The sequence below is a fragment of the Mastigoproctus giganteus genome, chromosome 4, assembly GCF_048544385.1.
Source record: "Mastigoproctus giganteus isolate SK-2022 chromosome 4, ASM4854438v1, whole genome shotgun sequence".
In the NCBI taxonomy this organism is placed as follows: domain Eukaryota; kingdom Metazoa; phylum Arthropoda; class Arachnida; order Uropygi; family Thelyphonidae; genus Mastigoproctus; species Mastigoproctus giganteus.
Window position 1 is genome coordinate 160,267,756 of NC_143578.1, and position 25,070 is coordinate 160,292,825.

Here is a 25,070-nt window from a genome sequence, read left to right on the forward strand (position 1 = left end):
TGAGCAGTAGTTGAATTAACTGATAACTGAGATTCTGTCAGAAAAAGTACATGGGGTTTGGCAGACTGCAAGTGGAAATGGACATCGTTGAGGTTAGAATTGAAACCATGTATATTTGTGAAATGAACTAGGAAATGTTTGGGAGGTTTAGATCTTTTCGCAGATAAGCTTACTCTATTAGTTTGACAATTCATGGTGTATTCAATAGTAAGAAAAGGTGTGGGGGGGGGGGACATGCTGTTTGAAGTAATGAAATATTTGGATATGGCGTGGACATGGTAAGAATATACCCAGATCCTTGACATAACGTGGCCTAAACAATGCCTCCCCGCATACACACTACTCGGATTCCCTCCAGTCACTATCTGGCAGAGTAGAGGTAGCAAGATTATACACTAGCCGATCCGGAAGCCTCCTAGAGGATTACCAATAGATTTGGTCCGGTGTACTAACTAGCGGCCGGCCTGCGAACACCCTCGAAATGTAAGGACTATTGGATCTTGCTACGATGTTCATCAACCATACTGCATGATGGAAGAGATGGGGAAGGGTTGACCGGAACTTAGCTCTAGAGACTAAACATGGGTTCCATCACTTCAAGCCTCCAATAAGCAAAGTGGTGGTATTTCTCCAGTTGATGAGAGGATAATCACCTCCTACAAAATTCCTGTATATCATTGCCAAAACCCTATGAGCTGCCCTGCTCAGAGAACTTCATATCAGACTGCACAATTACCCTCATATCTTTTTCATTTTCCAGTACCGAGTATAGTAATGCACAGTTGATATGTTACTCTTGGGTTACTGCTACCCATTTGCAGTACTTTGTATTTGTCAATGTTAAACTTCAATTACCATTTATCGGCCCCATCTACCTAATTTTTCTAGATCCTATTGCAGTAAGAAAGAATCGAGAGGGAAGATATAGGTTGGGATACAAAACCTAAATAACTTAAAAGGGATAGGTCAGTGTAGTAAATAAACTATAGAATATTACTTAGTCTCAACTGTGTCTACAGTAATATCAGGAGTGTTGTCAATAAAATAACTGAATTTTAACTCTTGGTTTGGACAAGAAATGCTGATATATTAGGGCTAATAGAAATGCAGTGCTACCTTGAAATTGGTGATGAAGAGTTCTGCTATGGTATGTATAATGAATTCAAGAAAGATAGGGAAGATAGAAGGGGTGGGGGGGAGTCATGCTTCTTATTAAAAGCAGCGTGAGTGCGAAAAGAGCTTTTACTAAGCCTGAAGGTACACCTGCCAGCATAGCATCTCTGTGTTGTGAGTTGGAAGCAAAGGAGCAATGAGAGCAGGAGTAATCTATAGACCAGAAGATTGTGAAGAATATGACAGGAGTCTTTACATACAGATGGAATGGGCAAGCAAGCATGAATGTTTTATTATTGTTGACTTCAATCTGCCCCAGATCGATTGGAATAAGTGGGAGGGAAACTCATGAAGGTGAAAAACCTTTTTAATAAACTAGATGATTATTATTGTACCAGAATATTAGTGAAAGTACTAGAGGTGAGAATATTTTTCATCTCATAATTACTCATGATTCAGATGACATCACAGGGCTTAAAGCACAGGAACTATTGTCAGGAAATGAGCATGCAAATGTCAGCTGGAAGGTGAAGAAAGGATGTTGTTATAGATAAAGGTAAAGGCAAGTGTTTTAACTTCAGAAGAGGAAACTTTGATAGTTTAAGGCATTATGTGGCATCTGTGAACTGGGTGGATTGCCGAGGTATGGCAAATACATTTGAATTATGGAATATTTTTAAAGCAAACATCACAGAAGCTACAAATGCATACATACCTTTAAGAAAACATTGCACAAGGAGGATGCTGAAATGGATGATTGTGGAGCTGACTTGTCTAATAGAGCAGAAAAAGATAGCATTTTACAAACCAATAAAAAGTACTGCAGCCTACAACAGGTACAAGTTGGTTTGTAATAGTACCACAAATAAGGTCAGGGAGGCCAAGGCTGGATATGAGAAAGCATTGGCTAAGAGAGCAAAGAATGGGGACAAGGAATTTTTCATGTATGTGAATACAACAAAGAAGAAGAAAGCTATCAGATCGTACCCTTGTGCTGCACTTGATGTGGGAAAACTCTTAGACAACCCAGCTAATGTTGCTGATGAATCGAACAGGTACTTTGCATCTGTCTTTACTAACAAAAGACTCTTCATGCTGAGAAGATCCTGTGCGAGTTAGATTGTAAAATAGATTGCTGGGTGGCTGCATGGCAGAGGGTTGTGATTAATGAATATTCTTCAGATTGGTGTTATATCAGGAGTGGGGTTCCCCAAGGATCAATTCTTGGAACACTCGTTTCTCATTTTCATAAATGAAATCAATGAAGGGATAGAAGACTTGATGTCAAAGTTTGCAGATGACGTAAAAATTGACAGAGTTGTTATTGAACAGTGCCCAGCAGTGCTCCTTCAGGATGACTTGAACAGACTTTAGAGATGGTTAGAGAAGTGACAGCTATGTTTTAATGCTGCTAAATTTAAGGTCTTACACATGGGGAATAGCAACCCACAAATAAATTATACGCTTAGTAGTAGGGTTGAATTTTAAACAGTGGAGGAGGAAAGGGATCTGGGAGTTACAATACAGCCATTTGGATAGCATTCTGAACAGTGTAAACTGGCAGTGAGGAAAGCCCATAGAGTCCTATCAATGATTTATCGAATGGTATCCTGTAGAAGTAGGAAGTCATCCCACCATATAAGGCAATTGCAAGACCAAATTTGGAATACTGTTTTCAAGTATGGAGACCTATCTGAAAAAGACATTGAGCTACTTGAAAGGGTCCAAAGATGGGCATTTCGAATGGTGAGATAGGCAGAAGGATAACCGTATGAGGAAAGATTCCGATTATGTGGGCTACAGAGTTTGGCAACCAGGCACCTGAGAGGTGCCCTGATTGAGGTTTATAAGGCTCTGAGAGGGATTAGTAAAATGAAGGAAGGTGTAATTCTCACTGTTCTAAACAATTTGGTGGCACTTTGGTTTGCAGAGAACAGATGTGCCTGAATGCAGCTCCACTTTGATAGTAGACGGCGGATATTGACCAGGATTGTGAACACTGCAGATTTGGATTTTCAATGCTCTTATATTATGGAGTTTAGACTTCAGAGCATGGATATAGATGAAGGTAAGTGAGATATGGCAGGTAAGAATACTTTTATTGATGGTTACTGTTATTTGTTGACTTCTAAATGAGTTTTTATGCAGTGCAATTGCTACAGGGCCAGTGGTAGTGATCATAGTGTGGCAACTGTTGATTTTTTAACTGTTCAAAAGTTCATTAGTATTAAATATTCTTAATACTACTGAAATGTACATATGATATTAGATTGAACCTATTTTTAGATTTTACAACATTTTTCTTTGTTTCCTGTGAAACAAAGAACAAGTAATTATGTTTTTCCACCAAAACATAAATATCCCATAAGAGTAAACATAGGTCGATGTTGGAAAAATAATATACCATTTACTCCCAACGAGAACTCAACCTGAGAATGAAGACAGGAAGTTGAGGGCCTGATTTGCAGGAAACAGAAAAAGAGAAAAAAATTAGAGGCATTAAATGTCATGACTCATCCAATAAAGCAAATAAAGGCAGTTAAGTTGTATCTAGAAGAATTCTTATATTAAACAGATAAACAGGACCGCATCTGCAACAAGATTGCAGATAGTGAACTGTTGGACCTTACTGGAACATAGAATAATAGAGTTAAACGTGGAGATTGAAGTACTAAAGGCAAGGGTCCATAACTAGAATCTGTAACTGAAGAAAAGCATAATTATAAATCTGCGAATACCCTTAGTTATGCTCAAATGGTAGGAACCAGTAAAACACGCATGACTTATCCAATACAGGGAAACCAAAAGATAAAAGAAAACCTATAGCCAATACAGGGAAACCAAAAGATAAAAGAAAAACCTAAAACCAAGGAAAATAGCATAGTAATCCTAAAGACAAAACCTGTATCAACACTTAAATTTAGTGGGGCAGTGAGGGGAAACTGTTATGACCAAACTGAAACCCCACGTTAAAGACATAAAGGTGAACAATATTAGAAAAACTAGAAACAATAGAGTTTTAATTGAGTTACCTAGAAGAAGACATAACAAAGAAGACGTAAATAAAATAGAAAGCAACTCAGAAATGAAGTTGTGATTAGAAGCTGTAAATCCCAAAGGGAGAAATCCCAATATAAATATCTTCAATATCATAGAAGCTACCCCTGATGACTGATCTATATTATAAAAATTTAAGGATAATATGACAATAGAAGAATTTGCTAGAGAATTTATATTGAAAAGGGAACCAAGAGCAGACAGAATGGTCACTTAAATGTAATTATGGAAATATCATCAACAATATGGACTGCCCTAAAGCAACAACAGAAAATCTATGCCGGCTGGACCATCCATAGGTTCAGGGAACACTTCCTATGGAGAAGTTCTATAGTTGTCATAAAATGGTCATACTGCCAGGGACTGCAACCAGAAAACCCCCATATGTGGTCACTAGCCATGACTATAAAAATTGTAAAAACAGAAATCAGCAGCCAAAGTATGCCATGACTATAAAAATTGTAAAAACAGAAATCAGCAGCCAAAGTATGCTACTTGTAAGGCAACACTGCTAACTGACCATTCCCACAGCATCAGGGATAATAAATGCCCCTGCTACCAAAAATGATAAAGCTAAGCTAATACAGTCTAGGACCAGCCAGATTGAAAATATAAATGTGACTAGGATGCTAAAATTTGTCCAGCTGAATGCTCAACGAACAAGAAATCAGATCAAACTGAAATTAGAAGAAAATGATATTGATATCTTGGACTCCAAGGATAGAGTTCAAGGATATCTAAGAGTTATAAAATCATAAAATACACTCCAGGTGTCCCTTCTACAGCAATAATAGTTAAAAACACTGACCTTACAGTAAAGGCAGGTCACTGCTGCTCCCCAGTGGCAGTTTGTGCCCATATCACCAGTGGGACAGGTTTATGCTATTTCATTTTATTCCAGACCAGGAGAAGATATAAATAACACTATTAATATCTACAGGTAGTTACAGATTTGCTACCTAATACTAACATTATTGTGTGTGTGTGTGTGTGTGCACGCTGATGTAAACTGCCGGTCAACCTTATGGTACAGTCATGTGGAAGACAGCGGGCACATACAGTGGCCAGATACTGATTGAATACAGCAAAACCTCACACAGTGAGGCTTCAGTCAGTACAGGATTCACTATAGTGCAGTTTATAATCTGCGAATGATGATTTGGTTTATAACCTGCGACTGAGATTGATAATGTGGTCATACATGGCTGGCATTTTTTAAAAATTTTCTAGAATGATCTCCACAAATTTTTATCACTTGCTTATTCTAGATCTTTCTGCAAGCTTATACAATGTGCATGTGCATGTACTATATATAAGTACATATTGATAATACGGTCATATATGGTTGACATTTTTCTAAAATTTTCTAGAATAATCTCCACAAATTTGCATCACTCACTTATTTTAGCTCTTTCTGCAAGCTTATACAATGTGCATTTGCATATGTACTATACAGGGTGATTCACTACCAGTGCGACAAACTTGCAGGAGGTGTAGGGGGCACAAAGACGAATCGGAATCACATAGCATTGCAGGGCCGAAATGCCTTCGTCATGTGGTAGAGGACATTGAACGGGAGGTCACATGAACAGCGATCCCGCTGGAAGTCAGCATTTGCGAACCGGTTCTCAAGGCATTAGGACAGACGAGTATTCAAACATTGAACTGGCCGACATGCACCTCGCTTATGGAGCTGCAGACTGTAACGGGCACGCCGCTCTGCGCTTGTACCAGGATCGTTTCCTGCACAGGCATGCTCCTCATCATACGATATTCGTACGTGTGCACAGAAGGTTACGTGAGACTGGTTGTTTCACGAGAGGTACCATGAATTGAGAGAGAACGACGAGGATGCAAGACGATGAGGAGAATGTCCTACGTCTTGCAGAAGGCAATCCGAGTACGAGTACTCGAGCGATAGGCCGACGATTGAGTATTTCCCAATCCACTGTATGGAGGATACTGTCAACAAACCAAACAAGTTCATACCATCTGCAACGTGTCCAATCACTGGAGCCTGCAGATTATCCACTCTGGAGGACGTTTGCTCCTTAGTTTCTTCAACAGAAACGGTTCGCAAATGCTGACTTCCAGCGGGATCGCTGTTCACGCAACCTCCCGTTCAACATCCTCTACCGCATGACGAAGGCATTTCAGACCCTGCAATGCTATGTGATTCCGATTCGTCTTTGTGCCTCCTACGTCTCCTGCAAGTTTTTCGCACTGGTAGTGAATCACCCTGTATATAAGAATTGGCATCACTTACTTTCAAAGGTAGTCTAAGTTCAGCTTCTTCTTCTTGAAGAAGCTGAACTTAGACTACCTTTGGAAGTAAGAATATCCAGTGGTGGCTGGAATGACGTTCTGCTACTTTTTTCTAAATGTCATAATAGAAAATCATTTCATTTATATGAAACAAGCCTCCGTAGCCAGGTGGGAAGGAGCAGCAGTGCGTAGCACACGCTTCTTGATTAGACCCGGGTTTGAACCCGTGACCTCCAAATACGAAGGATGCGGAAAGGTCAGGAAATGACCACCGCATATTCCTGGAGCAATAGGCCCTTAGTTGCTAAATAACAACAACAACATTATGAAACAATGGCATAATCAGAGGAGGGAGAAATATCTGTTTTACACATTGCTACTAAAAATATATATTAATAGTAATCTTTAAAATTAATAGATTTCTTTAAAAATTTATTTAAAAAAAATATATAAATTTCGCAATGAAACTTGAATGTTTCTTACTGAAGTACAATGTGTTAAAGAGATCCAATGAATGATATATACTGTGATGTGTGCGAACGCTGCATTTTGATTCGCCATGAGCTGAACACTAGAACTTGTTGTTCTATGAACCGTTTCTTGATTAGACCCGGGTTTGAACCCGTGACCTCCAAATACGAAGGATGCGGAAAGGTCAGGAAATGACCACCGCATATTCCTGGAGCAATATGGCCTTAGTTGCTAAATAACAACAACAACATTATGAAACAATGGCATAATCAGAGGAGGGAGAAATATCTGTTTTACACATTGCTACTAAAAATATATATTAATAGTAATCTTTAAAATTAATAGATTTCTTTAAAAATTTATTTAAAAAAATATATATAAATTTCGCAATGAAACTTGAATGTTTCTTACTGAAGTACAATGTGTTAAGGCCCCAGGTGCCAAGCGTTTCCGTGGCCAAGCGATTCTTGCGAGTTTATAAAGCGTTTTTCCTCCAAGTGACAGAGTTTTCCTTGTTTTTCTCTTAGAATTAAAATTTTCTGTTAAGTAGCTCTACTTACTTAAAAACACTAAGAAGAGAGCCCAGAAGAAGGCAAGTATCTTTTTCTTTAATTTAACTAGCCGTACTAACTTACTAACTCTACGCTTGGCCACCAAGCGGCACTGCTCCTGCCTCCCCGTGGCGGGGCCGGTAACCTGGGTGGTAAAGGCAAACCCCCAGGGCAAAAAGGAGCAAGCATGGATAAAAATCATTATCCAAACTTAGAGCCTTTGAGCTCAAGAGCGGAAGATTCCAACCCTGACCATGACTCAAGTCAACCTAAAAGACTGCGAAGAGAAGCAGAATGTCATGACGATTGCCCAAACTTCCTGGTGATTCATTCCCTGTCCGCCCAACCTGTGGGTAAGTTGTCACCATTCTTAATTCAGAAAATCTTGGAGTCAATTGCAGGATCACCAAAAATGGTTAAAAGACTGCAATCCGGAGACCTTCTGATAGAAACAGCCACCTCTAAACATTCTGAGCGGCTGTTAAAAACAACAACATTTGGTGGGTTGACAGTAGAAATTACTCCCCACAAAACTCTAAATTCATCAAAAGGTGTCATCAGCGAGTGGGACCTAATTACAGTCTCCGAAGAAGAACTACTCCAAGAACTCAGCAGTCAGAAAGTAGTAAATGTAAAACGGATCATGACAAAAAAAGATGGAAATCTTACTCCAACAAGATCCATCATTCTGACATTTAGCACTCCAGACTTACCATCCTGTATTAAAGCTGGTTATTTAAACTGCCGGATTCGACCATACATCCCGAATCCTGTTCGTTGCTTTAAATGTCAGAAATACGGCCATTCCCAGCAGGCTTGTCGCGGGGAAGCCACATGTCCCATCTGTGGCTCTAAAGATCACACCCAAGCGGATTGTTCAGTCAAAACTCCTGTTTGTCCAAACTGCAAAGGAAGCCATCCAGCCTTTTCCAAAACTTGTGAGCTATGGATAACAGGAAAGAAAATACAAAAATACAAAATTGAAAATAAAGTCACGTTTCCTGAGGCACGTAGACAAGTTATGTCGACCATGCCTAGTGGTCGTTCTTATGCAGCTCGAACTAGAAACTTTGTTTCTACTGCAGCTCAAACGGATGTATCAGTTCCGCCTAACACCTCTCTAGCGAATTGGCTTAAAGTTACACTTTCAACCTCTAAAAAAGATAATCCTCATAATCCTCCAAAAAAAACTAGCGAAGCCACAAATACTCCAATCAGTATCCCTACTCATACCCCATTGGTCTCGATTGAAAAAGAACAATTAAAATCTCACTCAGTCTCAAAAAAAATGGAAGCGCCTACCAATAATATGGATGTAGATGAGCTGCTACGTAATGAGGAGCCCATTCTAGAACTCCATGCAGATGACACCATGGATCTTGGACGCCCCACATTCCCAAAAAAAGACCGGAAAAAATGTCCCACGAACAAAAAACAGTCAGACGAATCATCCTCAGCTAAAACTAAATAATGTATAACATCATACAATGGAACTGCAGAGGACTAAGTAGTCATTCTGATGACTTAAGGGATTTACTAGCTCAATTCAATCCCATAGGTGTATGCCTACAGGAAACTTTCTTGTCACCCCAAATTTCACCAAAATTCTCAAATTATGTGATATATAGACGAGACAGGAGTTCAAACTCTGCTGCTCGTGGCGGAGTAGCTATTCTTGTTAACTCTGACATTCCATCCAGGCCGATCCAATTGAGAACCACTCTAGAAGTTGTCGCAGCTCGTATTGCAGTTGGTATTTCAGTTACCATTGTTTCCATCTACATTTCACCCTCTCTACCACTTCCTCATTCAGAACTTGACAGCCTGATTTCACAACTCCCAACTCCAATTTGTCTCTTTGGTGACTTTAATGGACATCATCCATTGTGGGGGTCTGCTACAATGGATAGAAGAGGCAAATTGGTGGAGGAATTCATGAACAATAATGGTCTTAATTTACTAAATTCTGGATCTCCTACTTACATACACCTAGCAACAGGATCTGTTTCTGCAATCGACTTATCAATTTGTTCACCCTCTGTCTTTCCAATCATGACATGGTCAGTATTAACTGATCCCTTTAACAGTGATCACTTTCCAATTATTTGCTCACTACAAACAAGAGTAACTCCGAATCCTGTTCAACGATCCAACTGGCAGTTTAAAAAGGCAAATTGGGAAGGATATTCTGCCCAAATACTCTTAGACAGATGTTATGTTCAAAGACAACATATTGATGAAGTAAATACTTATATAACCAATCAGATTCTCACTGCAGCTAATGCTTCCATTCCAAAATCCACGCCTTATCACAAACACAGAAATAATTGGTGGAATACAGATTGTTTAATTGCCAAACAGGAAAAAAACCGTGCTTGGAATAATTTCCTCAAGTATCCCACCACTAGTAACCTAATTTCTTATAAAAGACTCAAAGCGAAAGCTAGACAAGTTAGGCGAAAAGCGAAACGGGATTCATGGATTGCTTTTGCCTCAACCATTACCAAAGACACGGATACACGGGTCATCTGGAAAAGAATACAGGCATTAAATGGCAAATTTTCTCAGCTGCCCTCTCCGATACTTCATTGGAGAGGGAAAGACATTTCTACTCCTGAAGAAGTTGCAAATGCATTAGCAGAATCATTTGCAAAAATCTCAGCTTCTGCCACCTATGCGTCTGCCTTTCAGAACATCAAAGCAGGTGCAGAACGGTATAAAATCAACTTCTTCACGCGCCGCTCACTGTCGTACAACCAACCATTTACATTAATAGAACTGCAAGAATCATTAAACAGATCTTCCAATAGCGCTGCAGGACCAGATGGAGTTCACTACGTTATGCTAAAGCATTTACTTGATGAAGACTTGAGAACTCTATTAATTTTTTATAATCGGATCTTCACTGAAAATGCCTATCCTTCTTCATGGCGCCATTCGTTCGTTATCGCCTTACCAAAACCAGGAAAAGATCCTTCCTGTGTTGAAAATTACAGGCCAATATCTCTTACGAGCTGCATGGGAAAAATTTTCGAAAGGATGGTTCATACTAGACTCACCTACATCCTGGATTCAGAGAATCTTCTTCCAGAACAACAATATGGCTTTCGGAAAAACAGATCAACACTGGACGTGCTTATCAAAGCCGAATCTCATATCCGCAATGCCTTCGTCATGAAACAACATCTAGTCATGGTCAATTTAGATCTTGAAAAGGCATTTGATACAACATGGCGCCATGGTATTATTAGGGACCTTTACCATCTGGGGCTTCGGATCCATTTGCCGGAAATAATTCAAAATTTCCTGCAATTGCGCTCTTTTCAAGTCCGGTACAAAAACATCCTCTCTACATCTCACATTCAGGAAGAGGGAGTCCCACAGGGATCAATACTCAGTCCAACACTGTTTTCAATCAGAGTTAGTAGTATGACACGAGATATCCCAAAAACTGTACAAACGTATATGTATGCAGATGACCTTACCATTTCCTGTCAATCTCAAAGTATGAATACCATTGAACGGCAGCTACAACTTGCCATAACCAAAATAGAAACCTGGACTTCACTGAACGGTTACAGACTGTCAGAAAAGAAATGCACTGTCACACACTTTTGCAAGAAGCGAACTCTCCATCCCGAACCTGAACTGCAAATAAACAATACTCCAATCCCGCTTGTTAATACCGTTAAATTTCTTGGACTACTATTAGACCGCAAACTAAATTTCCAAGCTCACATCACTTATTTGAGAACTACTTGTTTAAGGCATTTGAATATACTTCGTTCTGTCTCATCTATGTCATGGGGAGCTGATCGGTGTACTTTGCTGCATCTCTATAGAAGTTTAATCCGTTCACGACTAGATTATGGTTGTCCAGTGTATGACTCTGCCAGGAGCACTACATTAAAATAGCTAAATATGATCCATCACAGTGCTCTGAGAACTGCGCTGGGAGCTTTCAGGACTTCTCCGATCCAAAGTCTATATATTGAAGCGCATGATCCCCCATTACACCTGCGTAGAAAAACACTACTGCTTCACTACGCTGCTAAGATCCAGAGTCTACCATCGCACCCAAGTTGGGAGTATCTCTATAATACTCGTTGGGATGCCTTCTACGAGAGCAAACCAAATGAAAATAGACCCGCCTCTCTCAGGATCAAAGAACTTGTTCAGACTTGGAATATCAATTTAAATGACATTTTCCAAGACACAACTACACCTGTTGCTCCTTGGACATATGTGTCTGTCTTTCAAGATACATACTTCCTCCAGTGGGGGAAAAATATACCTTCCTGCAATATCAGACAGTTACATTCAGCTCATGCTATGGACAACCATGCCTGTAAAATTTATACGGATGGTTCAAAAACTGAGAGTATGGTAGGTGCTGCGGCAGTTTTTCCTTTATTTACAAGTTCAGCCACACTACCGCTTGCTTGCAGCGTCTTCACAGCTGAATTATATGCTATTAAGTTAGCGCTTAGTAAGATAATTGAGCTCTCCATCTCATCTGCCATAATTTACACAGATTCTCTTAGTGCTGTCTCTGCCATAAGGAAGAATTCCTCCATTTCTCACCCTACATTGAAACAGATTCATTCCCAGCTATTCGCTTGCAGTGTGTCCAATCAGTCAATCAGTTTTTGCTGGATCCCTGGCCATTCAGGCATTCCGGGAAATGAAAGTGCTGACTTTGCCGCTAAACATCCCCAACCCGCTCTCTCACAACATCCTCAGGTTCCTTTCTCTGATTTTAAGTCGGTCATACGCAAAGCCTGCTATGATAAATGGTCACAGACCTGGAAAAGTGACCCTAACAATAAACTTTATCAGATAAAAGAAGATCCAAAGCTGTGGCTGTCTGGCTTCCGAAGAAATAGACGAGAGGAAGTGGTACTGGCAAGACTCAGAATTGGACACACTCACTATACTCATCTCTTCCTATTATTGGGGGAAAGTCCACCGCAGTGCTCATCCTGTCAGACGCAACTTACAGTCCGTCATTTCCTGGTTGATTGTCCCTTACATTCAACCATCCGGTCAAACACTTTTCAGTCACTCTCTACGTTGAATATATCACCTGATTTATCTCGCATCTTAGGAAATGAAGCAAATATTGAAGAACTTTTATTATATCTAAAACATATTGGTTTGTACAGAAGCATATAATTTAATCTCTCTAACAATACGCTTTTGTGAATTAACGATGAAGAGACACAATTTGGCCGTAGTAGCCCTTGTGTCGTTAAACCGAACAACAACAACAACAATGTGTTAAAGAGATCCAATGAATGATATATACTGTGATGTGTGCGAATGCTGCATTTTGATTCGCCATGAGCTGAACACTAGAACTTGTTGTTCTATGAACCGTTAGTCTGAAGTCTGATTCAGTTACTGTACGGTCGATGTGCCGTTATCATGTAGTCTTCTGGAGAACGAGCGTTCCAGTACTATTTTTTTTAGCAATACACCTCTGAGTATATCCTTTTTGTGATTTTTTTTTCTCAGTGATCCCTTTATTGTGAGGGAAAAAAGAAAGTAGGATGATACCAAGCCAAAGTGTAAATGGTTTAAATTAGAAGAGAAACTTGAAATCATCAAATGCCATGAAGAAGGTACTTCATTTGCCAAACTCGCAAAAGACAAAGGAATAAATGAATCAAATATAGGGTGGCCACTGAAAGACTGAAGGGTTTGAAAAAGTCATAACTTGTTCATTTTTAATCTTTTTTATTTTCTTTTTTTACAGGTTATAGAGCATCCCTTGGAGATTAAAATGTGGCCACTGAAAGACTGACCATCCTTTCAGAATCTTCTGAAGTGATGCCTGGTTGAGCAGAGCGATGATGGGTAGAGGCAGATGGATCCTCAAGGACACTCTGCCATACAGCTTCCACCGCTGCGTCAGTGCGCTTAGGATCTGTTCCCGGAAGATCACTGACTGATTCAGTTCTTTCAAACCTGGCGATTAGGTTCCGAATCATGTTACCGCTAGGAGGACTTTAAAATGTTGCCGGTATTTTCTCTGAGTTTCAATAATTGATCTTTCACTGGAATAGAAAACCCCAACGAGTTTTACTCGTTGCTGGACATCATATGTAGCCATTGTAATCTCCAAGGGATGTTCTATAACCTGTAAAAAAAGAAAATAAAAAAGATTAAAAATGAACAAATTATGACTTTTTCAAACCCTTCAGTCTTTCAGTGGCCACCCTGTATAAGAAGAAGCATAAAAGAAAAGAATCAGTACAAAAAGTGTGGAATAACTACCAATTCTTTTGTGCCGAAAATAATTGTAAAGAAAAGGACCTCTCTAATGGTAAATATGGAACGTCTGCTATCGATATGGATAGAAGATTGCAGTCAGAAGCAAATTCCGTAAAAATCAAATGGAAATTCAAACAATTTTTTGAATTTCCATTTGATTTGAAAAGACGCATAGCTGCGTCTTTTCAAATCAAACGCACTTAAAGAAAATGTAATGGAAGAAAATTACAGAGAAGGGGCAACTGATGAAACATTTTCGGCAAGTCGTGGTTAGTTGTTTCATTTTAAAAAATGCTCAAGGATTCATAATGTCAGTATTGTAGGTGAAAGTACAAGTGCAGACAAAGATACTGCTGAAAAATTTCCTAAAGAATTTATAGAAATTATTGAAAAAGGTGGATACAAAGAATACCAAATTTTTAATATTTATGAAATGGGTTGTTTTGGGAAAAAAATGTCTTCTAGCACTGTGCTATCAGAAAATGAAAAATCTCAGCCAGGTTACAAGGTATCAGAAGATCATCTAAAACTTTTGCTGGTTGGAAATGCATCTGGCGATTTTAAATTAAAACCCATGCTTGTGTATCATGCAGAAAACCCCAAGCAATTAGCAGTAATGCAAAGAAGGCTCTCCCAGTTGTTTGGCATTCAAATAAAAAAGCTTGGGTAACAAAAACTTTGTTTGAAGACTGGTTTCAAACTTACTTTTGTCCTGCAGTCGATGTTACTGCAAAGAAAACAACATAGATTTTAAAGCTTTGTGTTGTTATTGGATAATGCACCAGGTTGAATGCACAAGGGTATTCAACCGGAATTTGTGACTTTAATGAAAATATCAAAATTCATTTTCTTTCACCCAACACAACATCTCTACTGCAACCAAGGGATCATTGTGACATTTAAAGCATATTATTTTAGACAAGCATTTCCTCAAGCAATAAAGGCTAGAACCAGAGAGGCTACACCATCTTTGGCTGAATTCTGGGAAAATTACATCAGAAATGCTATCGAAAACATAAACGAAGTGTGCCTCAAAGTTAGTAAGAGTATCATGAGAGCAGTGTGGAAGCAAGTTTTGCCTCATTGCACAAGCAATGAGGCAAAACTTGCTTCATTGCAGGATATTTCCAAAGACATCATCAAAATTGGACACAATCTTGGATATCAAGTCTTTGGAAATGGCTAACGTTCGAGACATTAGCCATTTCGACAAAACAAATGGCCCTCAGTCCACAGTGGCTTTCACTCCCCCTCTTACGGCAGCGAGAGGATTAGAGTGGAAGCAGAGGGTGCTAAGAATCTCTGGGTATGACCAGGCTGCCATGCACGGAAACTGAACTTGGCCTGTTACAATGTAAGATCACTCATCGGTGAAGACAGGATATTAGAGCTGGAAAAGGAATTAGAAAATGTGAATTAGAATATCATTGGTTTGGCTGAAACAAGAAGAAGAAATCAATCACATTAAGCTTATCAAGTGGAAATCTGCTGTACACCAATAGAAACAGTGAAAGGAGTGAAGGTGGAATTGGGTTTCTGGTCCATAAAGATTTAAAAAACAACATTTTGGAATTCAAAAGTACATCACCAAGGGTGTCAAGACTAATACTCAAGATTTCTAAGAGGTACAAGCTAGAAGTTATAATGATTTTTGCACCAACATCGAGCCATGATGATGAAGAGGTTGAAGAAATGTACACCGAAATTGAGTCTTCTAGATGAGCAGAACACCCACTACACTATTATTATGGGGGATTTCAATGCTAATGTTGGAAAAACAGCACAGAAAGGGGAACTATAGGAAATTTTGGAATTGGTGAAAGAAATGAAAGAGGTGAAACACTTGTGGAATTTGCAGAATCTCAAGGATTTTCAGTAATAAACACTTTTTCAAGAAAAGGGTGAACAGAAAGTGGACATGGAAGAGTCCAAATGGATTAACAACTAATGAAATCAACTTCATCCTCACTAACAGAAGATATATTGTGAATGATGTTACTGTCCTGAATAAGGTAAATGTTGGAAATGATCACAGAATGGTAAGATGTACACTTGATATAGATGTAGGAAAGGAAAAAACTGACTTGAGTAAATAATACAAAGGTCTTTGAGATAACAGAAGAGGAGAAAAGGCAATATGTGTTGGAACTTAAGAACAAGTTTGAGCTTCTGCAGACTGCTCAGGACCAAGATATCGACGAGGAATATTACAACTTTCTGAAAGTGATAAAGCCCAGAAACCTATAGGGAAAAAGAAATCCAAAGAAGGAAAAATTAGTCAAGAAGCACTTGTTGTGATGAACCGAAGCGAAAAATGAAGAGCAAACACTGACAAGGAAAAAATTGAGTATACTGAGTTATGCAAAGCCATTAGAAAGAGACTCAGAGAGGACATAAGAAGATTTAACACAAGAAAAGTAGAACAAGCACTAAGGGAAAACAAAGGATTTAAATCAGGAGCCATGAGCAGTAATACAGAAAGACAAATGATACTGAAACTGAAGAATAGCGATGGTGTACTTATAAATATCAGAGAAGGCATAATTCAAATAGCAGAAGACTACTATAGAGATTTATACAAGGAGTGAAGGAATGATGCCAGCAGCGGGGAAGATAGATTGCAAATTAGCAACACATACGACATACCTGATGAAGTAGAACATGCATTGAAGAAAATGAAGAATCAGAAAGCCCCGGGAGAAGATGAAGTTACTGTAGAGTTGTTAAAATTGGGAGGAAGAGACATAATACAAAAACTGGCAAGGCTCTTCACAAAGTGCATTAGAAAAGGTATGGCACGTAAGGAGTGGAATAATGCAATCATAGTTTTGCTGCATAAGAAAGAAGATAAATCAGAAATTGGAAATTATAGACCAATTAGCTTGTTAACCCACATCTACAGGTTGTTCATAAGGGTCATTACTAACAGATTAGAAAGAATACTTGATGAGAATCAGCCGAAAGAGCAAGCTGGCTTTAGGACAGGATTCTCAACTATGGATCACCTTCACGTAATATCACAGCTAATGGAGAAAGCAAATGAATATAAAACACCATTATGCCTGGCATTTGCGGATTATGAAAAGGCATTTGACTCCATACAGCATAAGGCAATGTTTCGGGCACTGGAAAGACAAGGCATAGATACCCCACATATTATGATTTTTAAGAAAATATACGAGAGTGCTACCTATTTTATTAGACTAGACAAAGAGAGTAGGAAATTTAAAATCGAGAAAGGAGTTCGACAAGGAGACACAATATCTCCGAAGCTGTTTACTGCTGCCCTTGAGGAAGCTTTCAGAAGATTAGACTGGTCGCAGAAAGGAGTCAATGTGAATGGACTGTATCTGAACCATTTACGATTTGCAGATGACATTGTGGTCATAAGCCACGATCCCAAAGAATTAGAGGAAAATCTTAATCGGTTATGCACAGTTAGTAAGGATTTTGGACTAAATATGAATATGGCTAAAACAAAAGTAATGATGAACAAGTATGCCACAGAAAGGGAAATAATGATTGAAGGAACAGTAATTGAAAAGGTGGAGTCATATACTTATCTGGGACAAGTTATTACCTGTAATAATGATAAATGGCTGGAAGTCAAGAGAAGAATAAATTTTGGATAGATAGCATTCAAGAAATATAGTTACATACTGAAGAGCAATATCCCAGTTTGTCTGAAACGTAAAATAATGAACCAATGTATACTCCCCACTATGACTTATGGAAGCGAAACTTGGGCACTCACCAAAAGAATGGAAGAGAAGCTGAGAACTACACAGCAAAGAAAGGAACGAATTATATTGGGAATCAGACTGTTAGATAAGAAGAGAAACACATGGATTCGGCAGCAAACTCAAGTAAAGAACATTCTTATCAAAACTAAAGAGCTAAAATGGTCTTGGGCAGGACACCTAGCTCAAAGACATGATGATAGATGGACTAAGAAAATAACAGAATGGTACCCAAGAGGAGCTAGAAGAAAACCTGGAAGACTAAGGCGGAGATGGATATGTGAAATTCATGAGTTTGTGGGTAGTAAATGGATGGCCAGTGCTCAAAACGGAAGGAACTGGAAAGTTGCTGGAGAGGCCTTCATCCTGCAGTGGATAGAAAATGGCTGATGATGATGATGATGATGATTAATGTTCGAGAGTGCATTGACGCATATCCTCAAGTTCTCAGTAATGATACTCTCCTTCACTTAGACCAAGAACAGGCATATGAGGAAGCAGAAGAAAGTCCAGAGTATAACGAAGGAGCTAGTAAAGGGCGAGAAAAAGAATTTCCCTTACAAGAACTTGAAAAAATGTTTATGGCTGTGGAAACTGCTTCATACTTAATTATGAATCATGAATCAGATGTAGAGCATAGCATTAATGCCCTATGAGCATTGGAAAATGCCATTCAATGTTACTGAGAACTCCACAAAGAAAAGAAGAAAAACAAAATGGTGCAACTTAGATTAGATAGGTTTTTTTTAATCAGCAAAATTTTCTAACTTTAATTTTTTCAAAATAAAATTTTGTTTTCCTTTTTCGAAATAAAGTTTTATCAATTAATTTCATTCTTAGTCTACCTCATTACTATTTGTATTTATTATTTTCCTAAACTAATCATGCATAATTATTTCTATTATAAAAAAATCCTTATGATACTCACGTATCATTATTTTTCCCATTAAAACTAATCCCCATTTAGTGCTAATTCAGTCAGTGTGGTAATTTTTTGCAACACGTTAACTGCATTGTGCTATGTATTTCTGTACATAGTTACCTCCACATTTCAAGTATTAAATCAGCCAAATAACCTGCCAACTTTTAGTAGCACCATGTGGGAGAGTGACTCGCTACAAATTCAATAGCTTATAAAATTGGCCTATAGTGCCAAGCATTTTTCCAAGTGATTTAAAGTGATTCTATAGTGTGCTTCTCCATTGTATTTAGTTTTCCACATTTATAGCAATCTTTGTTTTCTATACTTAACAAGTAGTATTTGCTAAAAGGAACTAGCAAGCTATCAGAAAGGGAAGTCACCTTTCATTTTGTTTTCTTATTTATAAACTAATCCCTCCAACTCTTAATTTCTAGCCGCTGCTTGGTCACATGGTGGCACAACTTTTGCCTCCTCATGGCCAAGCCGCAAACCTGGGAGTGGAAGTTACACTCCCATGGCTAAAAAGAGCAGAACCTGAGTAGTAACACCACTACTCCCAAACAGACTTCATAGAAGATCCCACTAAATTGAACTGCTGAAGAACCTGAAAATACTGCCAAAAGACAGACAGTTCAAAACCCTTATTCCTAACCATTCACTCCACTGGAGAAGTGATTAGGAAAGAAATCCCCATTTTTTTATCCAAAAAGGCTTGGAAGGACTAGCCAGAACACCGAAAATGACTCTGATCTGGGGATCTCTTAGTTGAAACATCCAGTACCAAACATTCAGAAAAGTTACTGCATGTATCGAACTTTGGAGGTATACCATAATGGTCACCCCTATAACACCTTAAACTCCTTGCGAGGAGTAATCTCCAAGTCAGATCTCTTACATGTTACTGAAGAGGAAATCAGTAGCGAACTTCAAAATCAAGGAGTGACAAATGTAACACTAATTTCTCTTTGGAGAGACGGAAATATAATACCTACCAATACCTTAATTCTGATATTTAACACACCTAAAATCCCACCAACTGTAAAAGCAGGATATCTGACCTGTCAAGTAAAAGCATATATCCCAAATCCAAATAAATAAATTTTCTATTTATACTCTGGCACAACAACCAAGTCAGTAGAGTTTACAATAAATCGTCAATACAAATATTTATCGTATTTAGTAGTCACAGGCTTGAACCCCAGTCCACTCAGGAAAAGCGTGCCATGCACTTTCCCTCATGACCACTCGGCTACGTCCTTGCACTGTTTCAAATTTCAAAAATACAAATACTCAGACTGCATGTAAAAATACACCGACATGTGCCAAATGTGGATCCAAAGGACATCAAATCAAGCACTGCCCAACTCCAACCCCAAAGTGTCCAAATTGTAAAGGAGAACACTGCCTATTCCAGATGTGAAAGATGGAAAACAGAAAAAGAAATTCAAAACAGACCACAATACTACATACCAAGAAGCAAGAAAAATGGTCCAGCTAACTATAAACCAGTAGAAAAATGTGCACACAAGTAACAACCAGATATAAATCAGTTGAATGTCAATACTGAAATAGTACCTCCAAATGAATCTTTCTCTCCACAAGTCAAACACTTACTCCAAGCAGAACAACAAGATAAACATGAGAAAACAGTAAACATTCAACCGAGTAACCGATCTCAATCTCCCCAGATTCTCCAACTGTGCAACAGTGTAATAGTAATGAAGTACCACATAATCATGAACCACCTTCCAAATTTATGGAATTAGAGAAAACAGAAATGGTAGATGATGAAGTGTTGGAAATCCATACCGAAGAAGATATGGATACTGGAAAACCAGTCTTTTCCAAAAGAGGTAGATTAACAACAGAAAAGTAGGAGACTACCACCCAATGGAAATAGCTCGAGGGGGCTGAGCAAATGTAAATAATGGATAAAATTATTCAGTGGACCTGTCGAGAACTACGCACTAATTTTGATGAAGTCCAGTACTTTATTACACAATACATACGAATCTGTATCCGTCTTCAGGAAACTTAACTTAAACAACAAGATACCCTTAATGTGGAAGTTTTTATGGCTCCAGTTAATAGAGAAGTTTTTCTTAAATTTTTGCTGTTTTATTGACTTAATTTACATATTAATTTATTTTCTAGAAGTAGCTTTGTATTCCTAGTTACAATACTTAGTTTATTTTGAATTTAGATAGCAATTTTGTAGGTTATTACTTGGTATCGGTAAAACTCGTACCGTTCGAAACTTGCCACCATTGTGTATAAGGTTGATATGGAATAGCGTAACGTATATCTCAACCTTCATAGCATAAGGTATAATGTAAAACTAGATAGCTTAGTATAGTACTGTCAATTAATCAATTAAAATTATAAATCTTATTAATGTTTATTAATTCAATTGTATTCGAATGGAAATCATGCCCCAAACTAGAGCAGCAAAGCAATGTGCACAAAGTAGCAGAAGTGCTGTGGTTCAGGCGACAACCAAAGGGTTCGATTCTCCAATGCTTCACAGTCTAAAAAAATGTGCAAAATGTGACATGTTTGCAGACCTTGCTGGAACAGGACATGATCTAGCCATGAAGGATGTCTCTGTGTGTGCTAGGTGCAGAGAATGTGAAGAAATTAGGCACCAACTCAGCATCCTGATGGGCATCTATGAGAGTTTGAAGAGTTTGGTAGATTCCCTCAAAGGAATTAAAATGAGGGTCCATCAAGCTCTCAGCTGCCCACACTCTTCTGCACAAGGCAACACAGCGGAAATCTTCAGGACAGAATGCACTGGTCCCACAGAAGCTAGTTATTTTTGGTGACTCAATTGTACGGGGAAACAGGAAATGTATTGTGCAAAAAGAATAGGTTGAATAGGACCCCCAGGGCAAAAGTTGATGATGTTGTCATCAACTTTGGTGATATTATTGCACACGTTAGCACTAATGACATAAATATAGGAGATGTGCAGATTTACTTAACAAGTACAGGCCAGTGTTGAAAAAAAGTTCCGAGTTGGGGTTAAATTTGAAAGTGTCTGCAATCCTGTCAAGACATGATAAGAGGAAGTATATAATGAGAGCCTTGTCAATCAATTTGGCCCCAGCAGCGTGGTCTGCATTTGTTAATTCAGGAGAGATTGCTTCTACAGAAATGGGATACACTTAAATAAAAAGAGTTCAAGAATATTTCCTGATGCTATCGAGGCAGTGTTAGGGGTGGGTTAGAAAACTGCTGGATTGGGGAGATTAGCATTAGCATTAGCATTAGCATTAGTAGAGGCATTTGATGCAAGAAAGCAAGCTTATGCAGCATCAGCCAAAAAAAAAAAAAAAAAAAAAAAGTAACATAAATAAATAAAAATATCCACTTCCACTTCACCCCTCTGTTCGTTCGAAATACCTGTCCAGCTGAGCCTTAAACTTATTTAGGCTATCAACTTCCACGACAAGGGATGGAAGTCTGTTCCACCCACCAACCACCCGCTGGCTAAAGGCAAATTTCCGCACATCTATCCTACATCTGTCTTTCCTCAATTTGAATTTATGCCCTCTCAGGTGATTTTTCTGAGCTAGAGGAAGAATCCCATCAGCATTGAGCATGCTCAAACCATTCAAGGCTTTGTACACCTCTATCAGATCACCCCGCTGGTACCTAGTTTCCAGACACTGTAATTTGCAAAACTTAAGCCTTTCTTCGTAAGAGAACCCCTTTGTCCCATTCACCAATCTAGTTGCCCTTCTCTGTACTCGTTCCAGCAGCTCTACATCCTTCCTGAAATGAGGCCTCCAGGCCTGTATACAGTACTCTAGGTGTGGCCTGACCATTGCCTTATACAAGGGAATAATCACCTCCTTATCCCTGCTAGAAAAATTCCTATATATCATTGACAATACACCATGAGCTACTCTTGCAGCTCGTCTGCACTGCTCAGAGAACTTCATATCTGCCTGCACCACCACCCCCAGGTCCCTTTCATTCTCTACCACTGTCAGTGTAGTACCACAGAGTTGATACATTGCTCTGGGGTTGCTGTTTCCCATATGTAGTACTTTACATTTGTCAATGTTAAACTTCATTTGCCACCTCGAAGCCCATCTGCTCAACCTTTCCAAATCCTGTTGCAGCAGCATAGTGTCAGTAGTGTCCTTGACAACCCTGCCAACCTTCGTATCGTCTGCAAACTTGGACATTAAGCCTGATATACCATCATCAATATCATTTATAAATACAGAAAACAATAAAGGCCCCAATACTGAACCCTGAGGGACTCCACTAATAACATTAGTCCACGATGAGCAGTGTCCATTGATTACCACTCTCTGTCTTCTCCCCCTCAACCACCCCTTTATCCATAGCAGCAACTTGCCTCCAATGCCACACTGCTCCAATTTGTGCAGCAGTCTTCCATGTGCAACAGTATCAAAAGCCTTTCTAAGATCCAAGTATATAATATCAAAGTTATTCCCTGCATCCAGTTCTTTTGTGACTGCATCATAGTATCCAATCAAATTGGTCAGGCAAGACTTCCCCTTAACAAAACCATGCTGTGTCCTAGCTATAACTGAAGTCTTGTCTAGATGATCCTGCAGTGCTTCTTTCACCAGTGCCTCCATTAATTTTCCGGGAACAGAAGTTAAACTCACAGGTCTATAATTACTTGTGTCAGCCTTTGATCCCCCTTTGTGAATTGGGGTCACATTTGCACATCTCCAGTCAATGGGTACCTCCCCTGAGTCCAAGGAAGCTCTCATAATTATGGCTAAGGGTTTGCTTACCTCCTTTGCTGCCTCCTTTAATATAACTGGATAGATCCCATCCACCCCAGGTGCCTTTCTTGTGTTTATCTTCAACAATTTCTCCTCCACTTTGCTCTCAGTTATTACAAGATTCTCTAGCTTACTGCTAGAGTTGAATACACCTCTGGCATTCCCCTCGCTGAATAACTCCTCATGTGTGAATGTCGATGCAAAATATTCATTTAGTTTGTTAGCTACCCGAGCAGGGTCATCAACAGTTGACCCATCGATCTCAAGTGGACCAATCTGATTCATCCCCTTCCTTCTAGAGTTTACATAAGTAAAGAACTCTTTGCTGTTTTTCTTCGCATCCCTTGCCAAGGATCTCTCGTAATCTGCCTTCGCCTGCCTAACCTCCTTTGTAACTTAGTTACAGATCAACTTGTATCTATCATAGGCGTCCGTGTCACGTGTTAATTTGTATGTATCCCATGCATTTTTCTTCTCTGCCATATGCCTTATTAGTTCATCTGACAACCATTTAGGCCTAAACCTTGAACAATATTTCTTAGTTGGTATGTAAAGCCTAGTAGCTTCCACAATAAGTTCTTTGAATGCTTCCCATTTTGAATTTGCTGTTGGCAATATCATCAGTTGATCCCACTGTATAGAATTTAAATACTGTCTCAGTCCATTGTAGTCGCCTTTACGAAAGCAATACCCCTTCCCTTTACCCCTAATGGTAGTTACCTCTTTGAGTAACTCCCACTTCAGCACACTGTGATCACTGCCACCAAGTGGTTCATTTATCTGCAGATTCTTAATGCATGAAGAATCACTACTGATAATCAAATCAAGAGTATTACTCCCTCTAGTTGCCTCCCGAACATGCTGATGTAGAAAACAATCATCCAATAAATCCACAAAAGCCTTGCTACTGTGTGAGTGACCAGCCCCCAAATTCCAGTCAATATCTGGGAAATTAAAATCCCCCATTATAAGACTCTCTGATTTACTGGCCCACTCTATTTCTCCGAACAGTTTCTTATTATACTCATCAGAGTCATTAGGCCTATAGCACACTCCTACTCTCAATTTTGATCTCCCAATGCTTATGTCACACCAAACTGACTCGACACTGCACTGTCCAGCGATGTCGACTGGCTTCACTTCCTTGGATTTTATGTGTTTTTTAACTAATAGCATAACCCCTCCTCCCTTCCTATCCTGTCTATCCTTTCTGTAGACATTGTACTCCCCAAATTCCAGTTCTGCATTTCTTATATCTGTGTGACACCACGTCTCTGAAATCCCCACAATATCTGCCTTTGATGTTTTGAGCAATACCTCAAATTCATCAAATTCACAGATTCATCAAATTCATCAGATTCACAGACTAATGGTTAACAGTAGCTGCAGGCAGAGATAGTAGTAGGATTAATGGAGGCATGTGATGCAAGACAAGAAGTGTTATGAGCTTATGTAGCATCAGCCAAAAAAAAAACCAATTTCACACATCCATTCATTCTAAAAAGTTTGTCCAGTTCTTCTTTGAATTTATTTAAGCTGTCAACTTCCACAATGACAGATGGAAGGTTGTTACAGCAATTAAACACCCGCTGGCTAAAGGAAAATTTCTGCACATCTATTCTACAACTGCCTTTCCTCAATTTGAATTTATGCCCCTTCAGGTATGTAATCTGAGAAAGTGGAAGAATCCCATCAGAATTCAGCATGCTCAACCCATTCAAGGCCTCATACACCTCAATCAGATCACCTCACAGATGTCTAGTCTCCAGCTGCTGCAATTTGCAGAACTTACGCCTTTCTTGGTAAGAGGAACCTTCGTTCCCCTCACCAATCTTGTTGCCCTTCTCTGTACACTTTCAAGCAACTCTACATTCTTCCTAAAAAGAGTCCTGTACATAGTACT

General features: G+C 39.0%; 1 protein-coding gene across 1 annotated transcript in view; it reads left to right on the forward strand.

Annotated features, from left to right (window-relative positions):
• The window catches only part of LOC150087145 (formin-binding protein 1-like), a 345,740-nt gene that overhangs the window by 124,615 nt on the left and 196,055 nt on the right, over nucleotides 1-25,070 (forward strand). The window lies entirely within an intron of this gene.